The sequence below is a fragment of the Physeter macrocephalus genome, chromosome 2, assembly GCF_002837175.3.
Source record: "Physeter macrocephalus isolate SW-GA chromosome 2, ASM283717v5, whole genome shotgun sequence".
NCBI classification, from domain to species: Eukaryota; Metazoa; Chordata; class Mammalia; order Artiodactyla; family Physeteridae; genus Physeter; species Physeter macrocephalus.
The window spans coordinates 82,252,065-82,263,555 of NC_041215.1; the positions used below are offsets into that span (position 1 = coordinate 82,252,065).

Here is an 11,491-nt window from a genome sequence, read left to right on the forward strand (position 1 = left end):
TATGTATATGTATAACTGATTCACTTTGTTGTAAAACAGAAACTAACACACCATTGTAAAGTAATTATACTCCAATAAAGATGTTAAAAATAAATAAATAAAAAATACGAAAAAAATGGATGACTAATAAGAACCTGCTGTGTAAAAAAATAAATAAGATAAAATTCAAAAATTCAATAAATAAATAAATTAATTAATTAATAAAAATAGAACTACCATATGACCCAGCAATCCCACTACTGGGCATATACCCTGAGAAAACCATAATTCAAAAAGAGTCATGTACCACAATGTTCATTGCAGCTCTATTTACAATAGCCAGGACATGGAAGCAACCTAAGTGTCCATCGACAGATGAATAGATAAAGAAGATGTGGCACATATATACAATGGAATATTACTCAGCCATAAAATGGAATGAAATGGGGTCATTTGTAGAGACGTGGATGGACCTAGAGACTGTCATACAGAGTGAAGTAAGTCACAAAGAGAAAAACAAATATCGTATATTAACGCATGTATGTGGAATCTAGAAAAAGTGGTACAGATGAACCGGTTTGCAAGGCAGAAATACAGACACAGATGTAGAGAACAAATGTATGGACACCAAGGGAGGAAAGTGGGTGTGGTGGTGGGGTGATGAATTGGAAGATTGGGATTGACATATATACACTAATATGTATAAAACAGATAACTAATAAGAAGCTCTGTATAAAAAAATAAATTAATTAAACTAAATTTAAAAAAAAAAGAATAACAGAAGACTCCCACAAGTATGGATGCAACTTGCATCACGTTTTCTAACTGAAGGCAGTGCTGTAATACTGCCCACATTTTCATAGCCAGCTATGGTGATTTTGCTGCTCCCATTAGTGTTACTCTCACCACCCTATGAGAAGACTGATTCCTGCTGTCCCCACTCACAAATGAAAACTGGGGAACTGAGTTGATCACAGAAACCAATCTCCCCACAAACCTATACTTTTATGAAATTACACAAAGATTTAGCTAGGTATCAACTTTTCCCAGGAAATGTGAATATTTAGATTCTTATATGACTGAGAAAGAAGGCCACTTTGCATGCCACAAAAGACCAAATGTAGCCAAACAAGTCTTCTAGAATCAATTTGAGACAGAAAGTAATTCTATCACCATAAATTAGGGTAGCATGCCCTGGTTCAATAATAATTTTTTAAATCTCAGGCCGTCTTATACACTGACAAAATTCAAATAAGCTATATTTTATTTTTATTTTGAGATGAAAGGAAAAAGGACTATAAGCTTACTTAACCTTTGGTAGTTTAAAAGAGGATATTTAAAACCTTTCCTTGACAATGCCCAAAGATGTAGGAACCAGGTTATTTGTTACAATGTTGTTTGTAATATATAATGTATAAAGTAGATAACAACTTAAATACCCAACTAGGGGAGGATAGAGTAAATAAATTATAGTATATCACCATACTAGTATACTATACAACCATCAACATTGGTTATTAGGCATACATTTGTCATGTAAAGATGTTTACATTAGTGAAGAAAAGAAGTTATAAATAGTAAACCATTATGACCCCATTTTAATAAAAATATAAGTGAAAATGGTATTTTACATGCATAAGAATACACAGAAAAGAAAGTTAGAAGGGCATACCTTGAAATAATAATAAGGTTTATTTCTGGGTAGTAGAATTATAGGTTGGTTGTTTTTTCTTTTTTTGTATTTTCTAAACATTTACTCTAAGGTTTCACTTGTTAAAAAAAGTAATAAAGCTTTGTAGTATATCAGAAAGAGCTTCATTCAAAAAGGTTAGTATTAAGAAACTGTTTTCAGCCATGTGGTCTTGCCTTCTACAGTATACTTCATACCAGATAAGTGAGAAATTGCTTTATTTTCTTTCTGTCCCTGAGTAAACTAACTAACTTACCAACTAACTAACTAAACTAACTAACTAAATTACCAACTAAAAGCAGAGGCAGAACTCTAAGATCAAAACACAAGGTTTCATGATTTCAATTCCCATTGCTAAATTTCAGTTATTCATTTATTAAATAAATATTTATTATGCAGCTAAAATTTAAGGAACATAAGAATAAATCATGTACAGATCCTCCTCTAAGAGAACACAGTTACTAAGAGGGATCTACTTAAATTTAAAAAGAGATAATGCCACAAGAAAGGTATGTATGAAGGAGAGGTTTCTTTCTACTCAGGGAATTAGGGAAGTATTATTAAACAATTAAAAAAACACACAATTGAGATTCGGTACTAAAAAGCTGAATTTCTATGGTTATTTGATATAATTACCTTATAAAAATGAACTCTATATAGTTCTAAGTGAAAAAAAGGAAGCTCCAAAATAGTATGCATGTTTAATATACATATTTTACACACAAAGGCCCACACATACACCTCAGAAATATGTATACCAAAATGTTAACAATCCTAATCTTTAGATAGGGGTGTTACAGGTGGTTTGTTTGTTGTTTTGTTTTGTTTATCAATTTGTTATCTGTTGTGTCCTATTTTACTACAATAAACCTGAATTATGTATTACATACCAATAAATGCAGAAATCTTGCCCATGGTGACCAAATAAAAGCTTGCATTATGCCGTGATTAATGCTGGACCATGAGGAGCTAATGCGGACACGTCACAGATTGTGACCAGGATGAAGAAAGCTTGTCCACTTCTCAGATAGCCCTTGCTCTGATTTTTTCCATCTGACAACACTGAATGACAAAATTATCGTCTCTATTTTGGTTGTAACAATCAGAGAACTGAGTAGATGCCTAAAGACTGAAAAAAGGACCAAAATAACCAGAACTCTTGAGGGTGTTTGCAGTTATCTGATCATGAATAACCAATATGACTTCACAAAGAACTTGTCCTGTCTTGGTAATAGACAGCCATCTTCTTACATGGCAAAGTGGCAGGCCTGGCAGGTCACAGGAAATAAATTGATGAAACCTAGCTTGACTTTAGGAAGGCTTTTGATCCTGTCCTATAAGACAGGCTGGGAAAATATGACCAGGAGCAGACAACTGTCCATTAGCTAACTACAGCTTGGCTATCAAGCAATAAGCAACACATTCAAATGTAGAAGATCACAGATGATGTTTTGTAACAACAAACTGAACAACGGGCGTGCGAAAAAGGGTGTTCAGAAGGTAAAATAACAATTGAAGATGAAACTGTACAAACATCCAGAAGCAAAATTCAGACCTCAACTTAGTATGAAAAATGTGCTGCAAGTATACCTGGATTGTGGGAAATAAAGTATTTGGATAGAAATCAGACTACCAATAGACACTGAAATAGCAGCTTAAAATACTGTTCTGACAATGGATACGGAATTAGGACTATGACGTACAAGTAAGTGCCCGTTGTACACACTCACATTAGCAGTAGCACATTGTATTGCCATTATTTGTTGGCAAGTCGTTCTCTCCCTCAAGTTTGTTTTTTCCTTGCTGTATTCCCAGCACCTAGCAGATTCTGGCAAGAGGAGTCTTTCAATAAATCCTTAAGAACAAATGAAATCATCTTCCCATCTTCCTCAGTATACTCCTCTAAAGCACTAAGCTCCCCCCTGGAGTTCTGTAATTTTAGATGGATATGAATGATTTCACTGACCATTCAGGGCAGAAGTTAGAAATGCTGGGGGGTTGATAAATGAAATGGGATTGTTCAGTTTTTAGAACTGAATTATTCAATTTCTGGAAGAGAAAGCCAGAGGTGTATTAGTTACAATTCTCAAATTCTAAAGACATCTTACACAAAGGATATATCTTTTTCTAGAAATGTCCCAAAATGGCTGGGTCTGAATCCTAGATTAGGGAAATGAACCCTTAAATATTGTAATGGATAATAACAATAACAGCAACAACAACAAAACTAAAATACATTTTGCTGAATGCTTTCACAAAAGAGCTAGCTCCTCGGTTCCGGTGATGAAGGCTACACGTGAGCCCCTGTGAATTAAGGAGCTGGCCTCTCGAAAGCAAGCCTCTTCCAGAGCCAGGACCCCACAATTTCATGATAAGTATGAGTAATCAGCCATCATCAGAAGCTTTGCACGATTAAGCTGAAAATGCAAAAATCAATTTTATTTTCATGATATTTATGTTCAAGGTGTCATAGAGGTCTATATCAATAGAATATAAAATACACTGTGGATGTATAGAAAGCAGATTTCTGGAAAATGCCATAATTATTTCTTTATGTATATTTGCATAGATTTTGATTCTTTTTTAATTAGCTGGTTATTTATTAATTCAGAATGTTCTAAATAAAACCTGATATTAAACATGATATAATTATTTCAGTTTCAAAATGAAACTAATGTGTTCAGTATACACAGTAATATATGGTTGTAGTGAGAAATAGTGAGAAAACAACCCAACTCTTGTTGATTCTTCTGACCTATTTATTGAAGGTTATATTTTTCTATTTTTTGGCCATTGTTTTTATTTGCAATATATAACCATTCTAATAACCCATCTGTCAACATAAAGAGCTTTTGGGTTTCTTTTCCTTTCCAAAAAGCAGTGAAAGGGTCCCCAAACCTATTGATTTAGCAACAAATTTAAATAAGCCCAGAGACCCTCTCACTTTTCACATAGAATAGAACAAGGTCAGACTGGGCATCTTCCAAACGTAAAGGCTTAATTGGACTAATTTTTTCATGATAATAATGTATATTTAAGATAGCCACTAAAAATTTTCAATGCTAATTTAGTAGATCAATTCCATTAAATGCTTTGAACTTTTCACCATTTGCTAATCTCATCTATTAAAGCTGCTGTTTTGTTGAAAATCTGAAGCTATAACTTAGTATCAAACTACAAGTCTACCCAGATCTAAGAAATACTTCCTTATATGTGAAATATAGCCTTAAAGGATCTTAAGTTGTGTTAAATTGTAAGAGTCTAGCCATAAAATTTCCTGCAGCCAAAATGCAGAGCGATCTTATCAGTCTACTGGCAATTGACATTATGGTAAGAAGCTTGCAGAGTTTTTTAAAATTTCAGAAATACATGTTTTTTGTGTCTGAGGCAAAGCTTTAACATCTGCGATTATTGGTTATAGACCAACCTTTACACAACTACAAGGTTCAGATTTTAATATCAAGTACCATGTCATTTCGGTGATAGTTCAATTCAGATCAGTAAAAATATCAAGACTTTGCTCAACATTTTGATGAATGACTTAAGCAATGTAACTCATTAATGTAAAAATAAAAATATATTTGTTAATTAGCTAATGAAGAATTTTGAGAGAAGAGACTCCACACCACTATCAAATACCCACCATGTCTCATTTGTTTGGAACTAGACTTCTACGGCTATTTTTATTCCCTGTGATTTACCACCAGTATCCTCTGGGTGATAGTTGAGGAAACAGATGCTGGGAATCTCTCTCCGCTCAGTTCCTGAGAAGAGAATTCTGACTCAAGGCCGTGCCAGCTCCCTGCTTTGTACTCGCTCTTGCCGAGGGTGGTGGAGTAAAACGTAAATGACTGCCTGATTTCCAGTCTCTCACTGCCAGTTTCCTCAGAGTTTCCACTTACGCATTTGACTCCTTTACCAACTTCGTTTGAAGTTCCCATTCCAAAATCCTGAACGGCATGTTCCCAGGATACATTTAAATTTTTTTTAACTCTTTCAGTGGGGATTTTCCAACTGAAATAAAAAATAAATTGAAAACTGGGCAGGGGGGTGTTGTTTTTTTTAATTTTTCTCTTCACTGTTGATTGGGATTAGTGATATCTGCAAAAGGAAGATGCAGGGGAAAAAAAATTGTAAAATGTTCCCTTCCAAATTCTAAGCACATTTTCTTTTGGAGAACCATAAATCTGTTACTTACTGAGAAAGAGTTTGAAAGAAAATAGATCTGCATTTATTTGGAGATTATATTTAAACTGTTAATTAAAAAATTAATATTTATTAAATGTCCACAAAGTATAGAGCTTTATTCTTCCTTAGTGAATGTAGTAGGCTAATAAGAACATGGGGGTGGTAATCTAAGCAGTTTACCTTAGCAGTTTACCTAAGTAAATACCTTTTATAATGGATTTATAACAGAAGCACATTACAGATGGAGAATTCAGTTTCACAAGGCAACGGTTTCTATTAAGTCTCTTATATTACGGAGGATTCACTGCCCAATCTATGTTTTTACAAAGCTTTTTTAAAAAAGCTTACTTTATTTTAAACAATAGGATCTCTATTGGTGATTTTTACAATTTAATTTTACGTAAACCAATGGGATATCCTTATTAAGCACCACTGAATTACCTAAAGGTTTACTTATTAATCCTGTTATTTGGTGTGGTTTAATGATAGCCTAGAATAATTGATTTAGGCTATTTTTACATTAGGAAAACTTAGCAATTGTTATTGTATTTCAGATAAAATGAGTTTAAATTGATGAATTAGATCTCACAACATAACTGCAACACCTGCTCTTGGTATACATCTATGTGAGACTGAGGCAACAAGTCAATTTACTAATTTAATGGAAATCTGTCTGTTCTTGGGCGTGGGGGGAAAGGTGTTGGTTTATTAGCATATAGATCAAGCAACCAACTAGAGACTAAATTATTGCTTTTCCATCATAAAGACACCTACTCATACTCAAATTTGCACCATATGATTCTCTGTGGAAGACCTCACAGGTAGATTGGGGCTCAGTGCCTCCTCACTACCACCAAATAAATATTTTTACCAGCCACAAATATATATATATATACACACACACACATAGTGCCATATTAGTAACATTCTAACAGAAAATGAGGCCCTTTGAATAAGGAAAACTATTTTAATGAAAATATTTGGTGAGGCGCCCATAATGAGCAAAGAACCTTAAAGTGCAAGAGATTCTCCAGTGGAAAATCCTCACGAGCCACTACACAACAGGAAAAAAGTGAACATAAAAACTGACATTAGGGCTTCCCTGGTGGCGCAGTGGTTGCGCGTCCGCCTGCCGATGCAGGGGAACCGGGTTCGCGCCCCGGTCTGGGAGGATCCCACATGCCGCGGAGCGGCTGGGCCCGTGAGCCATGGCCGCTGAGCCTGCGCGTCTGGAGCCTGTGCTCCGCAACGGGAGAGGCCGCAGCAGGGGGAGGCCCGCATACCATAAAAAAAAAAAAAATAAAAAATAAATAAAAACTGACATTAAAAAGTCCATTCTCAACTTAGAGGGGTGGGATAGGGAGGGTGGGAGGGAGGCTCAAGAGGGAGAGGATATGGGGATATATATATATATATATATATATATGCATATGGCTGATTCACTTTATTGTACAACAGAAACGAGCACAGCATTATGAAGCAATTATACTCCAAATAAAATGTATAAAAATAAAATAAATAAATAAGTCCATTCCCCAAAAATATTTTGCACAGATATTAAAAGAAAACTACACACACCCACCCACCCACACACACACAAGGAAAGCGTATATGATGCTGAACTACTTTTGTAGCTGTAGCAAAAACTGATGTTTAACAGCAATACTCCTGGGCTCTATGTATGTACAAAACACCAAAATAACCAACTCAGCTTGACTTCCTTGTTGGTATGGTTTGGTGTGGTCCGGGTGGGACGACTTTTGCACAGATATTAAAAGAAAACTACACACACCCACCCACACACACACCCACCCACACACACACACACAAGGAAAGCGTATATGATGCTGAACTACTTTTGTAGCTGTAGCAAAAACTGATGTTTAACAGCAATACTCCTGGGCTCTATGTATGTACAAAACACCAAAATAACCAACTGATTCAGCCAGACATTTGAGCAAAGAAAGTCCATCAAACATGCTGGGTGATCTAAACAACTATACACCCACCCAGGCAAAGAGGTAAATTCACCACTTACGTATAAATGAAAAAAGGGTCAGCAATATGTTTATGGTGAAACAGACTAGACAACAGAAAAAAAGTTTTTTTAATGACTACCTAAACCCTGGTATATGAATCACAAAACTAATAAATCCCTCCAACATACACAAATACAGTTGCCTAATGTAAGAGTCTCAGCACCAACAAGGGTAAGACATACTTTCATTTTAATGTACCCCTGATACCATCAAGTGGCCTAATAACTGTAATACTGAAGTCAGTTCTACAGCATCTCAAGGGTTAAGTTCTGTGTTGTGAATAATTTTGAAAAAGTATCCCAGTAAGAATCAGGCTTAGGCTAGTTCAGCAAGAAGAACTGTTCCATAATGAGGCTTGGCCTGGACCAGTCCCAGTAGAATTAATTTTGTGCAGTAGAACACCTAGATAAATTAGTTTTGCTTTAAATATTGAGTCCTAAAAGAGTTAAAAGAGGGAGAATATCAATCAATAATTTTTAGATTAACTACTTTGTATATGACAAAACAAAATTAACTTTGGCATTATAACCCCTTCTTCTGGCATTTCAGATGAACCCCAAGTTTAAAATAAATAATTGGAGATTTAAAAACCAACCAAACATGTGCATTTGTTTCTTGGTACAGAATACTAACTCACTGCCTAGTTTGTAAAAAGAAAAGATTACTCATACATTTAGTAAAATTACAAATATGGTTATTATATTTAATTATTAAAATAATCACTTAAGAATTAAGATTCCTGAAAAAATACAGAAAGACTTCTATAGGGTTTTTTTAATGGAACTACTGAAGCAGTTAAGCTTTAAAAATTAAATGAAAAATATCTCAATTAACAATGTTAGAGTCTTAAATTTTTATTTTAATAGATTAATCCCGCCAAAGTCTACGTATTATTCCCCTTTTATAAAATTGATTTCTATGGAAACATATGTGTAGAATTAAAATCATGTCTACAAATGGCAACAAATTTAAACCAAAACTCCCTTGTGTTTCAATGGCTTTTTCTAGTTAAACGACTATCGAAAAGGTAAGTACAAGATTCATTTCCACGGGAGATGAAGTCAGGTTTTTAACCTGGCCAACTGCCCATATAAACAATCTTAAATGTTATTTGGTCATCATTTGGTAATTAAAATGGCAAATCACAACCATACTGAATTTATATCCACGTGCCAAAAAGTTATTTAGCAGATAACTAGAGATAGAGGAAATGTCTCTTTAACAGATTCTTTTAAGAATACATCTACAGGAAGCATCAGGTTTTCAAACAATCATAAAAAACAAGAAGCAGTTGAACAGTGGCACCCAGAGGTGAAAAGTATATTACTTCGAGAGATTTATATGGTTAACCATAATCTGCTTTTCAGCCATCATTTTTGTCACTTCCAGGTTTTTCACGAGTAATGCACCAGAAATCATTATTTTCCTAGTTGCATATTGAAATACCATATTTTAATGAATAAAAATAAATGTTTTATTTTAGAAAAAGTACTTTACTTCTGGGTTAAACTGTATATCAATTTCCCCCCCTCAAAACAATAAACAAGCTGAACAACCAGGCAAAATACTTTCCAGAATTGAATATAATGCCCACTTGTCTACTTCTAGCCTACAAAAATTATTAACTAATACATTTTTAAGAGAAGGTTCTGTTACTACTACACAATTTCCATACACCCAAAATTATGTTTTTTCTAAAAATTATGATGCTGAACTATTGTATACCCCTAAGGCAAAATTATAATCCTAGGGAGAGTTTTAAGAATTCTGTACTGAACCCTCCCATTGTTATGACAGAAGAGGATGGGAATGGGTATGAGTGCTGGGCAAGTACAAGAAAGGGAAATAATTCTGTTTTATTCCACAGGAAGTTTAAAAATAACAAAATCTATTTTGACCAAAATTAAAAGGAGCCTGCCGATTTTTAATGAAAGAAGTTCCATACCATTGAACCTGCCAACTAGCAGCTGCATTAAGCACTTGGCTGGCACTGAATTCCTAAACTAAACTGCAGAAAAACACCTCCTCCTGGGTCTAATCAACTTCAGGGAGCTTCAAATAAACCTTAGTTTGTGGGGCCAGAGCAGGTCAAGTTTTTTAAGAGCCTCAGAATAGAGTCTTATTTTTGTTCTTGAGCTAAAAGGCACACCTGTACTTCCCAGAGAGGGTTTTCCGGGCCAGTTATGCTTAATCTATCAAGGATTTTCATCCGTTACTGGGTTTCCATTACCTTTCGTCAGACGTTTTCTCCAAGATCCCGCTGCTTCTTTTTAATCACCTAAGTAGCAACACTGATGTGACAAGCTCCAGAATAAGGCTCATCCTTTCTATTCTGCATCTTCAGCCTAATGATGAGAAATGGGCTTCCATAAACTTGAAAAAGGCAGGGAAATGCTGCCAAAGTCATTATCCACTACTTTGAATTGGAAAGAAGAGATCTGTCCCTTTTAGAATATTAATAAAGTATAAAATAATTTTACAAAGCCTTCAGCATTTCGTATGTGAAATAAATGAAACTGCCCAGTGCTATTTCAAAAGAAAAACAAAATAACCTCATTTCCTACTCTCTGAAATCTACATCAGAATATATCCTCGATTTTGCGTATCAAGCAGAGTGTTCAACTGCCTGACAGAAATGAGAGGATTACTGCCTGCATGAAAGCTAATATTAAAATAATCTCTCCCATTTAGATACCTTCTTCTTGTCTCTTTTTCCCTTTCCCATAAATAGAAGTGTCGTTGCCTAAATCAATACTTTGGCATCAAGGAGTAGCTTCTATGTAGCTTCTAAATCGCCAGCATGCTATTTGCCCGTGAGCAGGCTGTGGACTGCAGCTCATGCCTGTCTGCCTGCTTGTGGCTAAGTCTCAGAGGGCAAAATTGCAGGCTTTCTCATACTCAAAACCACACCATCGTTGACCATATTTGGTGATTCCATTACAGTAACAATTTGAAGGAGCACCAGACTTAACAGCATTTTGGAGCAGACCTTAAGGAAGCTGCTACACATGGATCGTATTGACCTCTCCAGCCACTCTTAAGACAATCCACAGCTGTTCCCAGATCTGCCGCCGGCGGAGGCAAGACACAGCTGCAGATCTGGGCGCCATCTAGTGGATTCTATTGATCTGGGGCGTCGTCAAGAGAATATGGAGGTTATATAAAATTTGGGCAACAATTACTACGGCCAAACTATAAAATAAATTTTTCTTCAAACTACAATCGAAGCAGTAGGAAAGGAGGCATTTCTAAAGATAAAGGAAAAGAAGAATATATATTAACTCAAATGACTTATAGGAATTTCACAACTGGTTTCTCAATATGAATCTTAAGTCTTTGAAATGTCAAAGTACTTCACTATTTATACACTTATTATGAAAAGGAAAATATGAAAAGTTTATTTTGCCAAAATATTACCATTTTCCTATAATCTGCCAAATTGGATACTGTACAGTTACATTTTACCTTAAGGGTTTATAGTTTAAGCCAATCCAAATGAAATTGAAACTTATTTTTCCTACTACCTAATATATAACATGAGTCCTAAAGATGCTGCTTATAAAATACTCCACCAAGTATTCCTCCCTTCTTCAGC

General features: G+C 35.0%; 1 long non-coding RNA gene across 3 annotated transcripts in view; it reads right to left on the reverse strand.

Annotated features, from left to right (window-relative positions):
• The window catches only part of LOC102991465 (uncharacterized), a 316,878-nt gene extending 306,134 nt beyond the window's left edge, over positions 1-10,744 (reverse strand). For all 3 annotated transcript variants that reach the window (XR_003676957.1, XR_008618748.1, XR_008618749.1), the window contains exons 1-2: positions 10,592-10,744; positions 10,127-10,241 (exon numbers count right to left, since the gene is read on the reverse strand). This is a non-coding gene — a long non-coding RNA (uncharacterized lncRNA). The remainder of the gene's footprint in view (positions 1-10,126; positions 10,242-10,591) is intronic.
• Positions 10,745-11,491: the final 747 nt, after the last annotated feature.